The 25103-nt window shown below is 41.2% G+C and overlaps 1 protein-coding gene across 1 annotated transcript in view; it reads right to left on the bottom strand.

The window, feature by feature from the left end:
- The window catches only part of TCF12 (transcription factor 12), a 100489-nt gene extending 89687 nt beyond the window's left edge, over positions 1–10802 (bottom strand). Inside the window, exon 1 of the mRNA XM_025193907.1 lies at positions 10738–10802. The gene's annotated coding sequence lies outside the window, so the exon portion shown is untranslated. The remainder of the gene's footprint in view (positions 1–10737) is intronic.
- Between the last annotated feature and the right edge of the window lie 14301 nt (positions 10803–25103).

Raw genomic sequence — 25103 nt, 5'->3', positions numbered from 1 at the left:
TTCTTGTTTCCCTGTTTACAACATTTCATCCATTTTTATTTTTGTGAAGTGTACAAAACAAAGCCAGGCTGATTAATAGGGGAATAAAATGTCTTGATATACACTATATCCGATACTTTAGTAAGTTTATATCTCTTCGGCATTCTGTTAATCCACTAGTTATAGAACTCTATTTTTGAAAAAGCAATAGTTTTTCTTACAAGATTTGTTTACTTATTGATCATAGCTCTGTTATCTTCTAATTAGTTTATTTTGCGGTACACAGGTACCTCCCTAGTTTTCCATGACTTTTCCGAAATAAATCCTCAGTGATTAAGAAAACATTTTAGATCATTTCCTTAAAATTACATGACTGATGGCAAAACAGATAAGCAATGTTGGAAAATACAGAATGATACAAATACCCCTTTTGTAGCTTTTCAAGACAGTTATTTTTTTTACAATTTCTCAATTGTCTGACTTTACTTTTCTACCTTGACCTTTTTTTGTTTTCTTTTTCTAAGTGAACTTCTCTCTTCTCTTTTCCTTAACATTTTCCCTCTGTTCTCATGCATTCCTTGCCATCTTTATTATCAAGGTAGTCTTGTTTTGCCTTCTCCCCGGTTTCCACTTGCAACAAAAGAGCTGGTTTCTTTTCATTTTAACCCTAGAGTTGCCATTGCTGTCTATTCTTACTATAGAAGAGCCTTATCTTCTCCTTGGAAAAGTCAAAATTCTGAATGGGCCAGCTAGGAAATTCTGGAAAAAAAAATCTTCAAAACGTCAATTATGTCCCAACTTATTTCCAAAGCTTAAATGGCACGACTTTCCATTAAGTATACTCTAAACAAATTAAACTAAGTTGTTTCTACTTAACAGCTTACATTATAGGAAAGATGCGAGATGAAAGATTTGTATGCCGGAAGAAAATCATGACAGAGGGAAAGCAGAAGCAGAGGAAAAGATGTAGAAGCAATGCTCCTGTCAACCTAATACATTCTCAGATCTTCTCACATCCGCAAGACTAATTTTCTGCCATGCCTGTTCCTCAGTTTCCTTTCTACATAGGAAGACAACTGGGTGTATTCTGACTTTGAGGGTCTCAGTACATACTATTTTTCATCCCCTCCATCTATTGAGGTATCCAGGAACTCCAGAGATTCTTGTAACACAAATAAAACTGAATAAAAAATTGCCTGGATCTACACACTGTTAAAATGTTGGATTGAAGCTGAAAAGAAGCAAATTATTAACTATGCAAAGGGAAGCCATATGCATTTGGGATCAGTTCTAGGTTTTTGCTGTCCAAGTGATTAACTTCTAAATTGTCCAAGAAATTGACACTGAAGACATATTTAATTTTTCTTGTTGTCTCTTTAGTCAAACCTTTATTTTTTTTTGCCAAAGTTTAAAAAAAGATGAGTATCTTTAGGCCTTTACAGGACATTTTGACATGAAGAGAACACACCTATTAATCTGGAAAAACTCTTAATGCATTGATAAAATATTAAGACAATCAGCTGCAGTCCTTTAGGCCACATTAATTTCAGAATGGACCAGTATGGAGAGGCAATATGCTACATTTTCCTGCACAATACATGCTCTCAAATAAGATATGCACCTTATTTTTGAAAGGCATAAAGAAAAAAGTTCTTTCCGTGAATATACTGGTAAGTATCAATAACCGAGTAGCAGCATGCTCTTTGTGCTGCCTCCTATGGAGCACAGGCAGTGTTACTTTTACTTTCCCTAGCAGATACTTACACTGCAGAAACTGCTATTACCCTGTTTCTTTGTTCATAATGTGTGCTTGTTTCCAGCAGCTGACTTTTTGAAAAAGGTGCATGTTATCTGCAAGAAAATATGGCATGTCCTATACAGCACCCAAAAACCCCCCCAAAAATTGGAGCTAGTAGCCAGTGCCTTCCTTCTTGCAATCTAAACATCCTCTAGTTTCACACAAGTATGTGCAAGGGGGGTGTTCCCACATTAAAATACAGTAAAAAGAAACTGGAAGATTCCCCATCTATTCACTGAAGCTTTATAGACTATTAAAGGCCAGCTACAATCTTCTCTAGCAAGCCAAATAAAGCACAACATATAAAGCAATTTTATGAAGCATAAAGCATAGGGTCTAAAGGAGTACTAAGGCTACTCTTTCTATGCTCATTATTCCACTGCCCTATATTCAGTCCCTGAATACAGAGGGAACAACTCAAAACATGAAGAGTAGTATTGACACAATAAGAAGAGATGAGGGTGAAGAAGAATAGCAGTTGTGTAAAAATTTACCTTAAATATACTCATTCAAGATCATTCCCAAAAGAAACACTAACTATGCTGTTAATGTGCATAAAATGGTACTGACATATTGCAAAACTCAGACTAATTTAATAACGCCTGATGTGCCTTACATCATGTTCGAATGATGTAATAATATGTTGCTAAATGAGTCACCTCACATTAGCTTCATGGCAATAGCATAGCTGATGGGCCATTAAAAAGAAACTGGTGTAGCAATATTACTGGAAACACTGATGGATCATTTTTCTATTGAATTTTTTTATTGATCCAAAATACAAAGCTTCTGGAGCAACCACCTTTATTACTGATAAGCGTAATTATTTATAAAACAGCAACCGCCATAAATAAGTTAAAAATCCATCTATCATTACAGCATAAAATATTGTATAATACAATATTTCACACTGACTGGGTAAAATGTAATTAGTCCATCACAGCATGTAGCTGCTTCCTGGTCATCTTTCAGCAATTATGTTTTATAGATTTATATACCTACCATCAATTTAGCCTTCCTTTAATGCTATTTTATGATGATTCGAATATCTTTTCTAAATCTCTGTGTAGTAACTTAGAGAAATATGAGGTTTAGCAAGACAGTGCTGTCCGCAAAAATATAAAGTTTAGAATTACAAAAAAAAAACCAATTTCCCTTCTTCATTTTGGTCAGTTCTATACTTGGATATCTAATATTTCGGATATCTAACATTTGGCTTTTTACCCACCTCTTACATCTTGAATATCATCAAGATTTGCAATTATTACCAATAGCATAGATGTAATGTATTTCAGAAAATCCAAAATCTGGCTTCATTTTCATTCATAACTGGCTAGAGAATTGAAGGACAGTTTATTATACTATTTTTTATATTCACAAAACAAATGTATGATTAAGAATAAGTCCAAATGTAACTGTGAACCTTAAAGTTGCATTGTTTATCACTTTGCCATTTATCTAAGTCATGTTATATAAAAAGAACAGTTTCAACTGCTCATTGTAGATACCAAAAAAGAAAATGAGTGAATGAATGTGTGGTGGCCTCCCACATTCCTTTACAACTATGATTGTGAATGCTTTGCTAGATTTTAACTCATTACACAGAACATAATCTCATTTCACTTACAAAACCTATGCTTTTCAGACTTACAACCATAAACTTAATGAAAAAATACTTTCTTCCTGAAAATAACTTACTGAAAAACATAAAAATAAAATCACTACTGTATCTACTCAAATCCAGTATTTTGACTTGAGACAAGCCCCCACCCAAATAATTAATTATATACACGGGAAATTTATAAAAGTTATAATTTTCCATGTATAGAATCTAACTATTGGAGGGCAGTCTTAAAATCTGTCCTCCCTCCCCCAACCGCTACAGTGGGACAAGCAGTGGAAGCGTGGCAGATGTCCTGACCCCTTGCTCCTTGTCCTCCCATACCTTGCTCCCTGACACTTGTCTCCCCCCACCACTTGTCCCTCGCACCCAAGGATCATGGCAGAAGGGTGGAAGTGAGCTGCTGCTGCCTCAACTGCTGTTATGTGGCTTGGTGGGACTGAAGCTACAACATGCTCCACACTCCTGCCTGGAGTGGGACCAGAGCTGCAATAGAGAGTAAGTGGTGATGAAAGCCAGAGGCAGCAGTGGGGATCAGGTTGTGGGTTGCAGAGGCATGCCAGGTAGCAACTGCTGCTCAAACTATGACCCCAAGCCTGGGTCGGGACTGGAGACCAAGCCAAAGCCACCACCTGTCACCCTACTTGAATATAACACAAGGAACTTTTTCCACCCCATGTTGAATGGAGGAAACCCCTCATCTTGGATTTGAGTAAACAAGGTATTTAACATTTGCATATAAATTACAACAAAACCCAATGCGACTTCACATAGGAAAATGTGATGGATAAACCCAAACTTAGGCCCCTGGTACATGTTCATTTAATGATGCAATGGGATCTGAACCCCATTCCCAATGATCATGCCTTAGACCAGTGGTTCTCAAGCGTTTTTTGTACCAGGACCCATTTGTAAACATTGATGTCCATTCCTGACCCAGTGCTCCTCATTCCCAACCCACTGTCCTCCACCCCCAGGACCCAGCCCAGCACTGTGTGGGGAGGGGGTGTGGGGCATGGGGGGCCCCCCAAGCAGCCTCTTGCAGGCTGGAACTCTGCCAGCCTGCAAGGGAAAAGCCACAGTTCCCCACGTTTTTCTCCTTTAAAGGAGAATGCGTGTTTAAAGTTTGTTCACAACCCCTTCATATGTTCTTGAGACTTACTTTTGGGTTGCAACCCATGGGTTGAGAAACGCTGCCTTAGACACCAAGTGGTTTGTTGGTGTGAAGCATAACAATTTATTCTGTTAGAATACATTTTCTGGATTCCCATTTAAAAGTTTCTTAGGTTTAAATGGATGTTCATTTGAGATTTATATGATATTTTCCAGAACAGGAAAAAAACTGCAGAGTAGGAAAAGTAAAGAAAATATCAGGAACCTATAAGAACAGGGAGGGAACATGCAGGGAAGCAAAGGTATGTCACTTAAACACTTGGACAAATAAAAGTTTGTGTGGTGTAAGAAATAGCTGAAGCCACACACAAAGCTCATTAGATTTGGGTAAACGGTATTTGTGATAAACTGCATAACAATATAGTTAATGGTACTAGAATTCAATAAAACAGACTATTGCTTTATTTGAAGAAATTCAAGCTCTCTCAGTAATAAATTTTATGAAGATAAATAATTCATAAAGATTCTTTAAAGATTCAGAGTAGAATTTTCAAAATCACTTAAGTGACTTATGCACTTAAAGGCCTAAGTTCTACTGATTTAGGAACCTGAGGGAACATATACACAAGACACTTTACTTGAGATTAAAACAAATTACTGCGCAGTAAGCATCACCATCTAAACGTGCACTTACTGCAGTAATTTGCTTTAAGTGTGAGTAAATTTGCTACATGTAAACAGAAGTAGTAAATGTATTCGCAATTACTTACTGCGCCGTAAAGCACCTGTAAACAGCTGACTGGGAGCAAACTTGCTTCTGGTCAGCCAGGCAGCAGAGGGCAAAAGATTGCTCCCTGCCCCCGGGAGCTGCCTGCTGCTGGGGACAATGTCCATGTGCCCCGGCAGCAGGGAGCTCCCAGCCCTGACTAGCTGATTTTGAACATGGAGCGGGGACTGGGAAGATTGCTCTGCCATCTCCAGCCTGTTCCCTGCCCACCTCCACAAAATGGGGGATGGGAACAGGCTCCCCAGCCTTTGCTCTGCAATTGTGGAGCGCAGGCTACGAACTATCCTAGTCTGGGCAGATTCCAGTCCCCTGCCCCAATCTGCCAGTAAGCCCCGGCTGGGCAGAGAATACCTGCCCAGCTGGGGGCTCTCTGCCCCACCAACGGATTGGGGCAGAGGACTGAAACCTGCCACTTCCCCCGCAGCTCTTTACAAGTCCCCAGTTCCCAGTTGGGGAGCCAGGGCCAAGATCTCCCTGCTGCTGGGGCAGGGGGATATTGTCCCTGCCCAGGCTCCAGTGGCAGAGCCCACCCCAACAGCAGGCAGTCCTCTGGGGCAGGGAGCTATCTCCCAGCCGCTGCCAGGAGACAGCTGTCTCCTGGCCCCATACTCCCTGCCAGCCCCTGGGCTAGCACCCAGGAGGAGCCTAAAACTCCCTGGCTGCCGCTGGGGCCCGGTGCAGGGCTGCAGGGGGCAGGAGCCGACTGCTGCCAGGAGCAGCAGATCTGCTCCCGCGTCCCTGCATGTGTAGATGCCTGCCTGGCGTGGGTTTACTCTAGATCAAATTACTTTAGACTAATTTACTCTAGAGTAAACCCACCCTGTAGTATTTGCATGTGTAGACTTGCCCTGAGTCACTTTTGAAAATGACAAATGCTTTTGAAAATTTCACCCATTGTTAAAATGGTAGCAATAGGAAATGTGTAAAGCTTTTACTATTTCTTCTGAACAAGTCTAATTCAAGCTCCCATCTAAAAGAGAACAGTCTACAATAACAATTTCCTCCCTTCTATTTACAGCATCAAAAGGGGACTATGGGAATCAAAAGGTTAGACTGTCAGAAAAAAATCCTTAACACAAAAATCTTTTTAACCAAACAAAAATTAGAGTGAATAAACTTTTGGCTCTAAAATAGTTCAATTAGTACAAATTAAAATGAAATGGAAAACTAGACTCATTACTAAGTGGGTGCACAGAAATATCTTACTTGAAGAGGAACAAAGTTAACTGCATTCCCACTGCAGAGTAAAGCACGGTTTTATGTAATGTTAGCATAAACCTGTTTTGCAACACAAAACATTAACATAAATGAAAGAGTAATGAGCAAATTAGCTTGCTTCCAAAGTAATGTCAAGCTCAAATTATTACATTTAAATTTTGTACCTACTGAATTATTTGAATAACACTGATAATGTTAATACAATTTTCCACTGTCTAGACTGGCAATAATGTGAAGTCCATAACTTGCATTTGAAGAGGTACTGCTGCTTTTTGTGAGAGTGAATATTAATGACAGCTCAGCAGTATAGATACAAATGGGTCTTTGTCTGTAACATCTGTGTTGCAGAGAAAGAGTAGAGGAAATAAGATGACCCTTACTTAATAAGGGAGGCAAAACTACAACCAGCGCTGCCACATGGTGCTGTCTGTTCATGCCTTACAAACTAGTATTTAAAGGCTCAGACAAGTGTCAAATCCAAGTGTTCATTTTTTTTTAAAGTTAGTTATTCCTGAAAAACCTAGTTCAAAGTGACCAGAATAGTCACTGTAAGAACAACTGGTTTTACTTTTGTGGAATAAGAATTCACTTTCATTCTTTCCTAATGCCAAAAGTGATTTTAACTGTTTTGGCCAAGTTTTGTTTGTCAGCAAGTTCTGTCAAGATGACACTGACATTTTCTCCAAAAAAACCCAAACAAAACAAAAACAAAAAACAGATTGCATACCTTTCCAGACAAGGACTAAAAGAACTGGCTTTAAAGGTTACAAAGCTCATAGGTAGAACGTAGAAAAAATACCTTCAGTTTAAATGGATTGTGTTAACGCTGTGAAATAGGAACACTCTTCTAAGTAAGCACCAAATTGGTTTATAGCAGGAAACAATCCAGAATTAAGTCGGGAGATATTAAGAAAAAAAAGTGCAGATTTCTGTTCTGGAGATTTATTATCCTCCTAAAAGTTACATATCACTATGCAAGAGAAATATATATGTATTAGCTAATAAATTTAAGTAAAACACTGATATTTTACATATAGAAAAAGTGACTTCTGAATTATAACTTAGAGTCACTATGAAAAAAATTGACCCCTGCAACCTCATGGGAAGGAAATTTCGAATAGAATGAGGGAAGTAAAGGAAGTAGCTTCTTTAAGGGCACTCCTCAACTCAGAAGCTGGGAGGCAGCAGTGAGAAGGGATCATCTGAATGGCTGGGCTCATATAAGACAGTTGCTCCTTGGTTTTAGCACTATATCAGGTCTATGGCAGGTACCATGCTAATCACCTTTCTTGGGCTGGGAAGCAGGTGTGGAACCCAGGTTCAGAAATTAAGTTTAAGTTCACATAAGTTCAGGCAGCACATGTCCAGAGCAGTTGGTCAGTCCATAGGAGATTCTGTTTCTTGCTAAACTGGAACAGGAAGTGAATTTAGGCAAAAGTATCCTTTAAAGCAGCTGGGGAACAGCACTTAGGGTGCCTGTACACAAGCAGAGAGGCTGCTCTGACACTATAATTACTCGAGACTGTGATTAATCAAGTCTGCTGGAGTGTGGCAATTACTGTGCTCTAGCAGCCTCCTGCATCTCGTGTATCAGCATCTCCATGTTTCAAAATAGCGGCAGGGGCACTTGAACTAAAGCTTGTTCTATGACCTTTAGTTCAAGCCCCCCTGCCTCCATTTTGAAGTGTGAGGATGCCAATATATGAGACGCTGCACCGCTCTAATTAAAGTGCCACCACCCTCACCCTCAGAGCAAATGTAAAAAAATATGCTTAGAGCTCCTAACCTCTGCAAAAACCTGCCTATACAACCCTTTACACCTCATTTGATGGGAAAATGACAACAGCCCTTTACCAGCTTGTACTGATTAACAAAGGAATCATGACCTTCATTGTTTGCGTTGTTGCTGCTAGATGGGATAAGTTCCTAAAGGGTTCAACTTTTCAGAAGGTGGGTGCTTAGCAAATGGGAGCTCTCAAAAAAGTCACTAGTTACTTTTAAAAACATTTAGTCCAAAACCAGAATTTCAGAAATGACAAGACAGAAAGCAGGGTACAGATGCACTTTACGGAATAACTGAATCAGAGACAGTGGCATACTGGCTGAATACAGAAAGTTGGTAAAGAAAATCAGCTCTTTTAATATAGGGCCTTTTTCTTCTAACCTAAACACAGAAGTTTGGTGGTGTATATAAAATGAGTCTGACTGTCTTATAGTTTAATTCCAGTAAACAATCAGTACTAGTTAGCAACTTTGCTGACACCCCTAGTAACGAGGCCAATAATGAAGAGGACAGGGAACCTAGTTCTAGGACAGGGGCAGGCAACTATTTCGGGCGGAGGGCTGCTTACCGAGGTTTGGCAAGCTATCAAGGGCTGCATGGGTAGCTCCCCCCACCCCCCCTTGACAGGTGCCCAACCCCCTGGTCGCCATCTTGGAGCTGGGTGTCCTGCCCCCTAACCACTGACCTTTGCCACCAGAAGTCCCTCCCTTTGCCCCTAGAAGTACTCCCTTTGCCCCTGGATGGCTTGCCAAACCTCAGCAAGGGGTTTTGCCATCTCTGAACTAGAAAAATACCAAACTATATTCTAAAAATGTATTATATTCAAACATGTACTACAACATTCATTAATTTTATTTCAAAAAATATTTTTGTCTTGATTTACACGCGCTTGTGTAGTGTACACAGAAGTGATAGTATAATAGCTTAAAATTAAGTCTTACTCTTGTATATTGGGGGGGACAGGGGATAGTTTTGTGGGTATGTGGGGAGGTGGGTATGGGTTTTGTGGGGGGCTGTGAGTGTGTGGGGGGGAAGGGTGGCTGGGGAGGGCCGTCACATATGTGGAGGGGGAGGGTTTGGCTTCAGCCCGCCCCCCATTTCCTGCAAGCCCAGCTTCTGTGCTCCTGCTGCTCTTGGCCCTAGGGCACCAGCGCAGGCCCAGTGCTCCCGCTCACTGCCACTTGCCCCCCATCTGCCCCTGCTGCCCTTCTCCTGCCACTTTCCTGTCTGTTCCTGCCATCACCCCCAGCCCCCCGCTGCTGCAGCACCATGTACCAGCTGCTCCTGCGGTCCTGGTGTTGCAGCTGGGAACCACATGGTGCTGGAGCGCTGTGGGCTGAGGGGGAGTGGGGAAATGGCTTTAGTAGGCAAGGGGAAGGGGCAGCAAGTGGGCACACAGAGCATAGCAACAGCTGGGCAGGAGCGTGGGGCTTACACCGAGGCCAGCGCCGGAAAGGCCCAGAGTGGGGTGGCAGGAGTGCGGGGCCTGGGCTGGCAGGGGCTCCATGGAGCTGAGCTGAGCTGGCTACCCCTCTCCCTGCTTGACCAGCACAGCCTGGCTCCACAGAGCCCCTGGTGCCCTGGGCTCCCCGCTCCTGCCACCCTGCTCTGGGCCTTGCCAGTGCTGGCCCCAGTATACCTGCGTGAGCCCCACGCTCCTGCCCGCTTGCTGCCCCTTCCCCCCCGCTTGCCGCTGCCGTTTCCCTGCCCTACGGCACCATGTGGTTCCTGGCTGCAGCACCGGGACCACAGGAGCCAGCCCCGCCAGCCCTGAGGACTGGAGCGATTCCTCACAGTCCTCCCCTGCCTCAGGATGGTGGGGGCTGGAGCAGGTGGGGCCGGGCCAGACTTGCTTCTGCAGCCACTTGATCCTACTGGTGGCTCCCCCTGGGTCCTACTGCCCCTGTCTCTTGTCATCTTTGACAGGCAGCCAAAGGCATATAAATATTAATTCTCTAAATTTTTTAGGGGCCCTGTGGGCCAGACTGAATGGCCTGGTGGGCCAGATCTGGCCTGAGGGCCATATTTTGCCCGCCCCTGTTCTAAGACCTGGCTGAGCCATGCTGCTGAATTACTGGTGAATCACATATCTAGCTCATGTAGTTCACAGTGACAATACCCCTTGTTTTGTTTAATGGAAGGGCTCAAGTCTCCAGAACTTTGGAACTAGTTCCCTTTCACAAAGTAGTGAAGTCTCCTTGCACACATAACAGGAAATATGGCTTGGTTTAACAGCACTAGTACTCCCAAATCTCAGTCCAGGGCAATGCAACCAGGTCATAATTCATCCTACAATTAAAATGAGATCTATTTAACCTGTTATTTTCTACATCTTCTCTAGCTAAGAACTATTTCTATTAGCCTAAAATGTTCACATTATAGGAAATAATTTATGAATAATGATTATTCAACTTCTTTGCAGTAACCACTATACTTACTTGACAACCTGGTAGTCCTGGGTCTCTGCCATAGAGTGGAAATGGACCTCTATCTGATGTTTTCCCTATAAAACAAAAGACAAAGTTTTTGAGATAAACTCATTTTGAACTGGTTAAACACCTTTCATAATTAAGTGTTTAGATGCTTATATTAAAAAAATCAAGTCAGTCAACATCACATTTAAACTTTGATTAATCAACAGAAATTAAATTGCAAGGACAGAAATAGGTTTGTTACATACATTTTTATATGATTAAATAGAACTCTTAAATCTAACAATATACTGTAACAGAATGAGGAATACCGTTGTGTACATTTATCAACCTGTTAAAATACAATGAATATCTCTAATGCTGGTGGTACCATTTCTTAAATGGGGCATCAGAAAGACTCCGCATGAGTTACAGCATGCAAGAAGATTTCATATAAAAGGTAATGCACAAACGTATTACTTAAGCTGCCAGAATCATGAACTAAAGAGATGACATTTGGATTAGTGTTAATGTGATGATTTTGCCCCCTGCTGGCCAAGTTTTTGAGAAATCAATCTCAGAAGAGGATTTCTACCCTGTTTCCCCAGCTAGTGATAAGGTACAACACAACAGCAAATGAAGAAAGAAAGAATGGGAAAATGGAGAACAATCATGAAAAAGTAATTCTGAAGAATCTAATCACTGCTACCTGTTGACAAAGTGAAGTCCACATTCAGCTGCTGAGAATATGGAGGGCACATACATGCTTATACACACACATTCAAGTTTATCAAAACTATCAAAACTAAAACTAAATAGCTCACATCAAGTTCTAGGTCTGAAAGGTTTGCCATACTGAATAAAGACTAGTTCAGGACTTCTCATTTAATCAGTCATTTGGCGAGATGAATCCGTATGGCCTTAAGACTATATAAACATTTGAAAGAAATGCCAAAACACAGTCAACTAAAGGACAGTGAGTGCATAGAGCAGAACATGTACTTTCACTGATGTTCTGTAACTCAGGACCAGCATAACAGGTTACTGATTTAGTAAATTTACATAAACTTTTCTACAACAAACATTAGCTATTCCAGCACACAATTTAAGTGATAAATATTATGGAATTTGTTTTAAATAGACCCTTCAGTTATTGGTAAAGACCTGGTGAAGTGGGAACAGAAAAATGTAAGGCAGCAAGCTTAGTTAAGGCATACAGGAAGCCAGCACTTGATGGTTCAATGCAATTCAGTTTAGTTCTCCATGAAACAAAAGTTTAGAACTATTTAGGACAGTTTCTCCTTAGAACTATAATATAGCCAATACTTAGTTATGCTGCCAAATTTTAACTTTAACAGAAAAATAATAATTTTTATACCATCATTTAATCAGTAACTGCTGGACACTCCTTCCTTTAAACCATTATCTAGGTAGCAAATCTAGTCATACAAAAAAGCTCAATTAATATACCAGGTTTCCCACTTGGCTATATTCTTCCATGGCTGTATCTGCAGGCAACATACACTAGGGTATGCTTACCATATAGGGAAGGTACTCTCTGATGTTGGGAGCTAGAGTCTGAGGGCATGAGTAGTAACAAGGTACTATAGGACTCCAAATTTCTTTCAGTAACTGCTACAGCAGGGGCAGGCAATTATTTTGGGCTTATTGAGTTTTGGAAAGCCATCGAGGGCTGCATGATAGGCAGCCAGGGGTAGATAAATATTAATTTTCTAAATTCTTTAGGGGCCCGCAGGCCAGATAGAATGGCCTGGCAGGCCACATCTGGCCCCCCGGCTGCATTTTGCCCACCCCTGTGCTAGAGAGACTCATTAATAGTTAGAAAGATGTTCCAGGACTACCTGTTACTACAGCTGCTTCCCTTTCAGTGATACAAAGGGTTGCTAAGGTGCTGAAGGGGCTTCCAGGGTCCAATTTGCCTATGATCCTCCCCCTTTCCTCCCTACCTACAATTCTCCTTTTATTCATATCCACAGAGTGGAAATGAGGGAGATGTGATGTGGAGGATAAAGTGAGAAGGCAAGTGATAGAGAGAAAGATAAAATATGGTTCAACTAAACCTTATATCTTTGATGCTTGACACAAAAATTTGGAAGGAACCTCCTGGGCCTTGTCTCCCCATGGAAAAGAATTAAAAAATCTGTTAAACAATATCACTAATCAGATAGTCACTTAATACAGAAAGAGCGGTAGTTAGCCTGAAGTTAATCAGAAGGCAAGGCAGAGTAGGGTGACCCCTGAAAAAGCTTATGCCTTTTAGAACAAGATAGTCTTTAAGATGTCACCCTGTCATGCCTTCTTCCTTAATATAAAAAGGAAAACAGCAACTACACACCTTCTCCAAGTGTGACAAACCATCTGATCATAAGTCTTAAGATACTAGGACCACTTATTTATTAAAACCTTAGAATAGTTGAAGGGTTTGAAAATGTAGGCGTGCTGACCCAGTAATCATTGAAAAAGATGCATGTTGTAATATCTTACAATAAATAAAAATATCCAAATTCTGTATCTGCATTATTTTTAAACATCTGAAGTAACTGCAATACTGGATTTAGAAAGGATGCATACAAACCTAAGTAATTCTCTCTTAGTAGCACAAAATCTTAAGCATTAGTTAACAGATGTGTGATATACAAAATAAAATGTAATAAAGAGCCATAGTTTTAGATCTATCACTGTTTTAAATGCCAAATCCTTCACTGGCTCAATTTTTGCCTATTAAGCAAAAATTTCATGATTATACAAATTGTCAGTAACTATTTAAAATAGGGAAAAAAAACCCAGCTCCTTTGGAAAACCATCTCTACCAGGCTATTATCATATTGGTTACAACAAATATTCAACTACAATTTGCTTGTAAAATGGTAGTGTTGCAGCAAAAGAGCAGGAAAAAAGTTAACATTTTTCTGCTGAAGCAATTTGCCTCTAACAACTATCAGGCACCAAACAACTAAAATACCTAGCGTGCAAAATTATTTGAAGTAGCATGAATCATGCTGTTCACATTAACCAGACTCAGCATTTTCTTTCCAGAAAATGAGACTCTTACACCAAATGATAAACAACTTAGACTAAAGTATGCAATATTCCAGGCAGGCTTTAAAACAAATATTCGTGTAAAAGTAAATTACACAAGCCAAAACAAAAAATGATCTCTGTGGCTTATGTAACAAATACATTGCTTGACACAATTAAGGCGATTATTTCACATATCTAACACTGTCGCTTTAAAAAGTACCGCAGACCCACAGAATCCCACACTACTGTAGAAAAACAAATTCACCAATACTTAGAAGAGATTTAAAAGTCAAAGCTGAAATGATATCACCTTAAAAATGCATCAGAAACTATGCAGTTCCTTAGTATGATAAAAATTTGGAGCAAATTCATGACAAACCTGTTCTCGAAAAGCCAGCGCTTTTATAAATGCTTAAAACAGATTGTACTGCTGTAGAACAGTGTTCAGGAGGATGCCTTTGAGGAGGTATTAGAAAAGTTTTTCTAGCAGGGGACTGGAATGACCTAGTTCAGGTCCAAGGAGACCAATATTAGGATCTGGTTGCTGTTGCCACTGCTACAGGTAAAGTCCCCAGCTCCAAGCCAGACGAAATGGCTCCGTAGGCCATGAGTTGCCAACTCCTGCTTTTGAGCCTATAAAGAATTTCACATGAAGACCATAATCACCAGTAGTGATGCCGAATGACATTTCCAAGATGCAGTAATTTCAGTAAATATTGGCTGCTATGGTCTGGTGGGGTACTACTGTAGTTATATAAAGAGTGGAAATCAAAAGCTTATTGTTCCAAATGGTGTTTAGACACCAATACTCTGAGGAATACCCCAACAGAAATGGAGAAAATATTTAGTAAGACTATAATCCATGTAGGAAGTGAGAGAGTGGCTGTGGATGGGCCGGTATTGACCTGGAAAGATGTGGACAGTGGGGTCCCCCAAGGCTCGGTCCTTGGACTTGTGCTATTCAATGTCTTCATCAGCGACTTGGATGAGGGCGTGGAGAGCACTTCGTCCAAATTCGCATTACATGAAATTATGAGATAAAGTAAACACACTAGTGGGAAGGGATTCAGGTGGACCTGGAAAGGTTGGAAAAATATAGAATAAGAATAGAAATAGAAAGAATAGAAATAGAAAGAATAGAAAGAATATTTCTATTCTTTCTATTCTATATAAGAATAGAAATTCTATTTCTATTCTTTCTATAGAAAGAATAGAAATAGAATATTCTATTTCTTATAGAAATATTCTTATTTCTATATAGAAAAGAATAGAATGCAGTTAAACAAAGACAAGTGCAAAGTGCTGCATCTAGGGAGAAGGAATCACCAACATACCTATAGGTTAGGGGATGACCAGAGGAGGGCCACTCATATGGTTAGAGGCCTGCGGGTAAGGCCTTACAAAGAAACTGAGGGACCTGGATCTCTTCAGCCTCCGCAAGAGAAAGCTGGGAGGGGATCTTGACGCTGTTTACAAATTCATTGGGGAAGGGGGGGGCGGCAGCAAGAAATACGAGATGCTCTGTTTACCAGGGCACCCCTGGTAAAACCAGGAACACCAGCCACAAACCATTCCTGGTAATAACCAGGAACAGCAGCCACAAACTGACGGAGAGCAGATTTAAGCTGGACAGCAGGAAGAACTTCTCTGTGATAAGCGTGGCCAGAATCTGAAATGGGTTCTCAAGGGAGGTGGTGCTCTTCCCTACCTTGGGGTCTTTAAGGGGAGACTGGACAAGCACCTAGCTGGGATCATATGACCCACCTAGCTTGGGTTATCTGACCCCAGCGCTCTTTCCTGCCCAGGGCAAGGGGTCGGACTTGATGATCTACTGAGGTCCCTTCCAACCCTAACAACTACGGAACTATGAAAGGTTGATAATCTCAGGTTCTAACATACCACAACCAACTTATACCCTTAACAAACAGTTATGGCCTACAACATGGTGTCTCACAGATGCCAGAGATTACTCATACATCCACTAAGATTTAACTCTTGGCATAACATACCTATACAAGGTCCTCTGGAGTAGCTGACACCCTGCTTATAAGCCATGTGGATCAACAAAATTCTTCAGTGATCAGGGCTACATACAAATGGCAAATATTACAAAACAATCCATTTTTATAATAATCACTACTGTCAATATGAAGCCACAAACTTTAGACAAGTTCACATAAGACCTATATTTTAGAAGTGGAACAACCCAGAAAGTCGAGGCATCTTTCGTGACCATGGCAGGATCTGGGAAATTCAGGAATTTGTCCCATAAGTTTTCAACACAATTTAAATTGCAAATATAATATTTGTATATACTAATAAGTGAATGTGCAATGTACCAAATTATGTTAGGACTGGTCTAAAATCAGTATTAAATGAATATTTCAGTAACCACTGTGGGTGATCTACTTAGATCACAGAAGATTTATTTCAACACTTTAAAATATTTGCATCCTGAATTCTGACACAAACAGATCTAAAAACATCTGATAATACCCTAGGACAGCAGTCAGAAACCTTTCCTGGAGGTGGGATGGAATGACACAACTTGCTTCAGAGGCAAGCTGGCGTTAGGACCAGGCTGCAGCTGCTGCTATCCTGCCATGACTTGGAAAATTCCCCTGCCCCTGAAACTTCCCAGCTCCACAGGCCAGATCTGGCTCATGGGCCATAAACCTTTGCTTTAGAACAGTGCTCACCAACACAAAGATCCTGATTTACAGGTAGATCCTGGAGCCCCTTTTAGTAGATCCTGGGCAGGGGGGGACAGCTGGGCATGCGCGAATATGCACACCCAGCATCAGCAGGTCAATCCGTGTGGGACAGAAGAGGGGGGGGCTAGGTCAAGGCCCTGCAATGAGCAGCTAACCATGCAGCCCAGCCAGAAGCAGGGGATGGTAAGTGGGGCCCCAGGCCGGATGAGTGGTGGGAGGACTGGAGCCCAGGGGGCTCCTCTAGGGGCGCAGTGGGCTCCCTCCCCATCTCTGTGGGAGTGGAGGTGGCATAGGCTGCTGCCACTGTGCCTCAAGTCCTGCTGCAGCTGGCCACAAGTGGGTGTGGCCCAGCTCAGCAGCGGGGACTCATGTGGGGGTGGCTCCAGTCCACCAAGGTCTGGGAAGATCTGGTCATCCAGGCGTGTGTGGGGAGGGGAGTTCCTGCTGCTGGGTACAGCCTGGCAGAGGCTCTGGGGGCCCATGCCCCTCACCTGTGCTTGGGGCACAGTGGGCAGCCAACAGCAGCAGCCACCTTGTCCTGAGCAGAGGTGGGGTGTTATGGGCCCCTGGGACCTCTACTGGGCTATGCCCAGTGGTGGAAGCCCTCTACCCACCACGTGCCACTGGACCACAGAGACTTCCAGACCTGGCCGAGCTGGGACCCAGCACCATGTTCTTCTGGCTGCTGGGCAGGCATGGCTCAGTGCAGCTGGGGCACAAAAGTGGGACTGGGCCCTGGCCTGGCCAGTTCTGGGACACACTACAGTCCAAAGGCGTGTGAGGCACAGGGCTGGGGGTAGGGTAGGGAAGGTGTGCTAGATCCTGGGGTGACCTTTAATTCCAAAAAGTGATCTTCACCATAAAAAGGTTGGAGACCACTGCTTTAGAAGAATTAAGTGAATATATAGGTTATGTATCTCAATAAAAAGTTTTCTTCAAGTACACATGTAATTCCCATTACAATAAGAAAAAAAAAAAATCACCATGAAGAAAAAGGTCAGCCAAAAGGCACAAAACATGGAATCAAATTAATTCACCACATAACGTAATAATTTAAAAATACATTTTCTGAAATGCAATTGATTCAATTCTGCATTGCCATTGGACAGAGCGATTTATGGAGCACCAACCTACAGACAAATTCCATCACCAGAAATACAAAGTCACTTTAGCACTAGAAGGGAAATTCCTAATTCCTAAAGGCTCATTACACAAATGTGTATTTTAAAAATTTCTTATCAAAATGGCATAAAGAGTACCCTAAACAAAGTACTATGATACTGTCAGGAATCAGAAGAAAACGAAGAAACATGGTCAATATAAAATGTAAATTACAATTACATATTGTACCCCTCCCCCAAGATTTGCTGAAGTTGCAAAGCCGAGAGTTCAAAAGATCGGAGATGCCAGCAATAATGCTGGTTTATGCAACCTTCATTTGTAGCCTTTTTGTATGATATGATATTGCCTGACTATATGATTGCATATTGCCTTCTCAGCAGGACCCCCACCTCCTTTAGTGCACTGCCTGGTGCTTGCTGCCCGGGTAGTCATTAATTATTATTGCTGGCTTTTTGGGGGTTTTTTTGTTTGTTTGTTTATCTGTATGGCACCTTGGGAAGTTGACCTGTGTTAACTACACTGATATATTCTTAATCTCAAGAAGTTGTCTATGGTGCTTGATGTTAATAATTTCATTGTCCCATTCAGGTTAAGAAACATGCCTTGTTAAGGGGGACAGAAAGGCCATTTAAAAAGAATGCAGATATTGTACTGAGTTGAAAAAGGGGAAGAGATAATCCAAGTAAGCACATGTATAAAACAGGGTCACTGAAAAAATCACCTTTAAAAGGTCTCAAGTACTTTTCTATTATCTATTTCACGAAACAGACATTTCTTGCACTATACCTCGGATATCGCTAATTCCGGACTCTGGAGCCTAGAAGAAAGTGAGCACCAGAAGTAAAAAAAAACAAAAACTAAACTAAAAAGCAAAAAAAAACCCTACCACCAGCCCAGTTCTGCAGCACGTGGTTCAGTTGCTCTGCCAGGGACAAGATTTTAGAGAGTCAAGACCCAAGGCTTATACAACTTTAAAAGTTAAGAGTTTGTAAAAAGAAGGGTTATGATGGAAAGTTCCTTGGCATTTTAGCCAGAGAAGGAATGGCTAGGCATCCACCACAACCATTTGGGTATTTTGGAACTGTTTGGCTTTAAAATTATAAAAGGAAAAAAAACAAACACAACAAAAAATAAACCCCAAAACCTGACAACTGTGTCGCTTGTGTTTTCTTTCTTATTTTTCCTTCAGACTGAATACAGCTCCAGAATATAGTTTTTCCTCTGAAGATTACCCTCATCCCCCTTAGTTTTGGTCTTCTTTTCAGTTGTTTCCCATTTCTTTCTTTGTCCATCTACTTATCTTCCTATATTGTTTTTACTTCCTCCCTGTCCCACATTTCCTTTAAGCCTTCCCCTCTGTGCTCTAGCTAGTAATCCTGCTGCAAAACTAACTTCTTTCAGTCAGCTGTCCACATATTAACACTTTTCCAATACTACTTTGTTCTTAACCTTAAAACGTAGTAGTTATATGCATTATATGCAACATTATGAATCACACTGCCACATTATAACCTTTTGCCTCCTTTCCTTGTCTTTTTCTGGTGTCATTTCCTGTATTTTATACAGCTGCCATTTATTCAATGACAAACTCCCCATTGCCTTCTGGTTTTCATTTATACAGGTTTGCAAGAACTTTATTGTAAGTTGCTAGAAAGAGACACCAGTCAGGTAAATAAAGTAATGTCATACTTCAACTCCTTTTTCTTCAGGTCCTGCTTTATCACTAAAGTCATTCAAAACAAGAGAAAAGTAATTACAAAAAAAAAACAAAAAAAAAAAACAAGCCTTGTCCAGGCATCAGTGGGAGGGAGAGGAAAAAAAGGTGGCAACTTCCTGCTAGGTTCTTCCATGCAGGAATGTCCAATAGGATCATACCCCAACCTTATTCTTGATGGTTTACCAGTCTCCACCTCTTTCCATCATATGCCTTGCCTGGAGAATGCCTCCTAATAACCTCTGCACTTAGAGGGGCTATACCCCATTTGAGAAGGATAGGCTGTGGCTGGTTTTGAATTTAGACCATAAATCTGTCCAGAATTACTTATAAATTATTTGAACCCTTCAATAATTTGGGACAAATTTTCGTTTGTGAAGAAAATGTCAAATTAAAAAAGTTTAATCTGGTTTCATAATAAAACTTCTACAAAAATATTCATTAACTAAGTCTGAAAACTAGAGAGCTTTGATAGGTAGAAGCCAAGTTAAGAAAAATAAATCTCACTAGAGAAATTAAACTTGGGGCATTTCATAATTTAGCAAACAAACAGCAATACATTGGACTAATTCTGGCACTAATGAGGTTTGAGTAAATAATGAAAGCGCTTTTTCTTTTAATTGTTTACTTAGCCCAAACGTGATATGATTATACCTTAATTTAGCCCTCAAACATTGTGCAAGTACTTATATACTAAAACAATAACTTTATGCTACCTATGAATATTTAACAGAACAGAATTAAAAGCAACAGGATGCAAAGTGAAAGACAAATTTAAAAGAAATCACAAAATTAGCCTAGTTGTGCATTACTAAAGAGAACGGTCTATGATACTGCTTTCCCATAGACTCAAAACAATGCTTAGCATATGAGAGGATGACAGATCTTAATTGTAGAGCAAATTACTTTAATTTTGGTGGAATTAACCCCTTTGTAGCCTATAGATCGTTTTCTATATTCCCCAAGTATTTATTTGGCTGGCAGTGTGGGAAGTGCCAACATTTTTTAGGCAAAGCAATGTTTATCACTTGATATGAATGGTATAGTGACCACAGCTGGCAGCTGCTCTATTTATCTGTCAGAGACAAAGTGTGACTACTCTACCCGTACAAAGAAAATTCTTTCAGTGAGTTCTGAGACATGTTTTTACATTCCTAATCATCCTTTCACTGCTCATAATATTTTTAACATGTCAACACTAATCTCAATCTAAATTAGACATAAAATATATTCCAGAGACAACCCCGAATATTTTTAAAGAAGTGGCATTTTATGTTTTTCATCTTGAATTTATACATTTCATATCAGGGAATCAACTCTATTTGGAAATATTTCATATAAACAGATGCCCATAAATCCAAGAGCTTTGCTGAAAACAGCTACCTAGTTGTCAATCTATATATAGATAAATCAATCTTTTTGGTGCAAGTTGGGGAAAAAAAACCTCTTTAATTACAAAATTTTAGGTACTTTAAAATAGCTTCCACATCCTAAGATTTTGAAACATTTCTAAAAAGAAAAGAATTACTATTGCAAGTCAAGTTGGTCCAGATAGTTTAATGTTAGAAATTATGTTCCAATATTTTTTCTACATTACTGTCCATTGTCTACCCCATTAAGTAAACTGTAAAAACTGGAACAGCGCTCTCTCTCTCTCTCTCACACACGCGCGCACGCGCGCACACACACACAGGTAAAAGAAAAGTATTTGGCAGTGGATTTAGTTATTGTTCTACAACACTAAATAATTTATTTCCATACTAAAACAAATGTGGAAATAAAATACCTGACTATCAAAGTTAATGACATGCCTTCTTAGCTGTTCCCAATAGAGCTCCTCTGTTTCTATTCATAACATTTTTATGGGGACCCCCCAATAAAATAAAATCAATACTTCCTTAGCCTGCTAATGTAACCTGCATTTTGCTTAAGACATGAAGATAGCTCTGCCCTTAATATTTGTCTTATGGAGATGGTGTGTCATATAATTGAATATAAAAAGATCGCTCACCAGCTGAAAGATCAGTTCTTCACCTTTAACTCATGCTTAGTCCTTGTTCCTCAATAAAGAATTTCACAACTGTTGCTTAGTATCTTCATCTGTTTCATATCTACACGCTGACTTTAATTTTTTAAGGGCACACAAAATATTACACATTGTCTTTAGTACAGTTTTCCTAAGCCTTGTCCAATCACATTTCTGCCCAAACTTATAGGAAAGTAATGAAAAAAAATCCAGTGAAGCACAGTTTGAAGAAAGCACTTTATATAAATGCCTTCCTATTTTCTTTGCCACAATTTGTTTAAGTGTTATTGGCTAACATTTGTGCCAAGCATGCTGCCGGCTACACTGAAGATGTTTAACTATCCAGTGCCAACAAGCGCAGCTGCTGGACTTGCTGCACCCTCCTCCTGTTCATTCCATGCCAAATTACTCACTCAGCTATGAATGATGAAGCATCAGCATAGGAAAATGCCAAGTGCAAGGGAGATTAGTGATAAAACAGAAGATCCCTACAGAGGTCAGTGATTAGCAGGTCCCTAGTAGTAATCGCTTTTCCAACCTAGCCCTTATCTCATCATATGCTCCATCTTAACTCAGAACAGTTTTCCTATGACAGGCATCAGAAACTGCAAGCAGCTTCCCAATCAATAATTCTTGAAGTCTTGCTAACACACCAAGAGCATCTTAGCCTTGATAACAACAGCAAGGCTTGGGTAGCATGAATTGTTTGCAAACTTTTAACAATCAGTTTTAAAATCTGATTAATAATTGAACATTCATACCTACTATAAAACTATTTATCACAAAACCTTCCAGGAAATCAGTTCTACAGATAAAAAAAAAAACAGTGGTGAAACCAGGGTGGGGCAAACATGGCAACTGCCCCAGGCACTGATTTGGAGAGGATGCAAAAAAAGGGGCTACTGCTGGCAGCCATGTGATCATATAGCAACTGGAAGTTACCACTGTCCCTGTGCCCCAATTGCCAAGCTACGTCCCTGCACTACTCTAAAAGCCTAACAGATTAACCAGGACCAACTATGCATACCTATTAAGTACTCTATGGGAAAATAGATGAGCAAGAATATGCTTGTCTAAATTATTCCTGAGGGAAACTGCAACAGGGAATATAATATGCAGACTCTGACCAGTTAAATCAGTGGTGCTCAACATTTTTGTCCCGCAGGCCAGATGGGCAGTACTTGGTTCATCCACAGGTGGGATCACACCTGTGGGCCCAATATGGCTGCATGGAGGAGGTTAAGGGACAACCTGATCCCCATCCAGCCACACGGGGATGGTGGGGGGGATAGAACCTGGCCTGGCCCCAATCTGACTGAGGAGGGGGAGAAGGGGGCATACCCTGGCTCTGATCTCTCCATGTGGGGGAAGGGGATGTGGCCCGGCCCCAAACCTGCCACACAGCTTAGGAATTGGGCAACCAGGAGGGAGGGGTGGGTGGCAGTATTAATTGCCACTGTTCTCCCATTGCCAAAATTTTCTGATCCATGGGGAGACCCACAGGTCAGAAGCTATAGCTCCTCAGGCTTGATTTGGCCTATAGGGCAGGGGTTGAGCACCCCTGAGCTAAACTATTTCCTGAGTAATTCCTGGAATGTTATCTTTCTACTGAATCAATTAAGCCAATTTCACAAAAATAATCTCCAGGGAAGTTTTATTTAATGTTAAATAACATTTTTAATAAACTGATTTGTTTCTTCACCCATTTCCTTGGGTCAAAATATTCAAGGGCCAGTAAAAGAGTTCTACCAGAACAATTTTAATGTTAAACTAGTAGAGAGGATTATTTCTATAGTTAAGGCACTGAATGGGAATCAAGAAATCAGACTTCAAATTCCTAATTTTGCCTCATATGACCTGTGCGACTTAGAGACAAGACACTTTAGTTTTCTACATCTCCATCCCTCATCTGTAAAATAGAAAAAAAAAACCCTTTCTTCTCTCCAACCCTATGTCTGTCTTATGTATTGAGGTTGAGAACTCTTCAGGGCACAGACTTCCTCTTATGTCTGTACACTGTCTAATGCACTGATACCCTATCCAGGCTGGTGCCTTTACATACAACTGTAATATAACTGCTACTACTATTGGCATCAAGAGTTCAGCTCTACATTACATCAGACACTAAATAATTGCCTTCTTTATTGTCATTTGCTACCAAAATCTGATCTGGTCTGTAGGAAACAATCATGTTCATGCTTTCAGGTTTTTAACCAAATTACTAGAATTCAAACAGTGACACACTGTCACACCCAATTCTTATAAATAAACTAAACAGTTGCAATGCAGATTAGAACACAGTCCGGTGAGAGGAAAATTGGCTTTTGGGATGCACCTAGAGAGTGGTGGTGGATGGGTCAGTTTCTACCTGGAGAAATGTGGGTAGTGGAATCCCCCAAGGCTCTGTCCTGGGACCGGTACTGTTCAATAGCTTCATTAGTGACTTGGATGAGGGAGTAGAAAGCACTCTGTCCAAGTCTGCAAACACCACCAAACTGGGTTACAAGCTGGTGTTGAGCGCAGGGAAAAGCGGCTCCTCCTCTGCCCTGTGCCCAGTGCCCCATGCTGCAGCTGCTCGCAGCCCACATGGGGATGCCTGTGCCTGCTCAGGACAGCCCCGTGTGGGGTGCAAGTGGCTGCAGCAGGGAGCGCCAGCCATGGCATGGGGGGAGGGGCCACTTTTCCCCACACTCAGCACCAACTGTTTCCCTGCCGGCGAGTAGGGGTCAGGGCCCCTGTACCACGGAGCTGGGGGGGAGGGGCCGCTGGAAGTGAGTGGGTTTGGGAGCCAGCAGAAGTGTGGGGCCTGCACCTGTGTCCCAGGGCCAGTGCCAGTGTGGCCCAGAGTAGGGTGGCACGAGTACAGGATCCTGTCCAGCAAGGGCTCTATGGAGCTGGGCCAGCTCCTCCCTCTCCCTGCTGGTGCAACCCAGCCTGGCTCCACAGACCCCTGACAGCCTGCGCTCTGCTCTGAGCCCCACTGGTACTGGCCCTGAGATATTGGTCCCAAGACAGTGACCAGGGGGCAGGGCACCTGCCAAGGGGCAGGGCTACCCATGTGGCCCTCAACAGCTTGCCAAAACTACGTAAGAAGCCCTCCGCCTGAAATAATTGCCCACCCCTGCTGTATAACAGCCCCATAGTAACCACGTGGCTGTACTCTGTTCACTAGTTCAAGTGCCTTCCCTGACACTTAAGTCCCTGATGATCTGCTTAAACACGTCTGAGCAGGTCTTAAAACAGTCACCATCTAAAACTAATTTTCCAAAATAGTCCTCTCTTGCTGAGGGAGACCATATCATACTGATCTGAGCAGGAAATATTCAGTCTCTATTAGCAGCAAATTTAAATAGTAATTTACCAGATATTCAACAAAGCTATATATAGTCAAACAGATCATGCCATTGGATATCACCTCTTTAAACAGGGCACATTTCAGACAGTAACAGCATACAGTATTGGCTCTTCAGATCAGATTATTCACAGTAAAAAAGTTACTTTGGGTCACTTCTAAAACAGTTTAAACCAGGCATTGCTCTATCTAAAGCCTATACAGCTCTTCTATTTATATATAAGGGAACATGATTTTACAAGTGAATGAACAGAGGAGAAGAAGAAAGAAACAAAAACAAAACTGCTGTTTCTCCTTTCCTTCTATTTACACACACACACACACTTTAAACATTAGACATTTCTAAATAGTTTTTTTCTAAAGTATGTGGGGAAAAATAAACTGTGATAGTGCTGTACAAAATATGTTACAAGAACCTGCTGA

This window comes from Alligator sinensis, unplaced genomic scaffold, assembly GCF_000455745.1.
Source record: "Alligator sinensis unplaced genomic scaffold, ASM45574v1 scaffold662_1, whole genome shotgun sequence".
Lineage (NCBI taxonomy): Eukaryota > Metazoa > Chordata > Crocodylia > Alligatoridae > Alligator > Alligator sinensis.
Note: the sequence above shows the minus strand (reverse complement) of the source record. Positions and strands in the feature narration are given on the sequence as shown.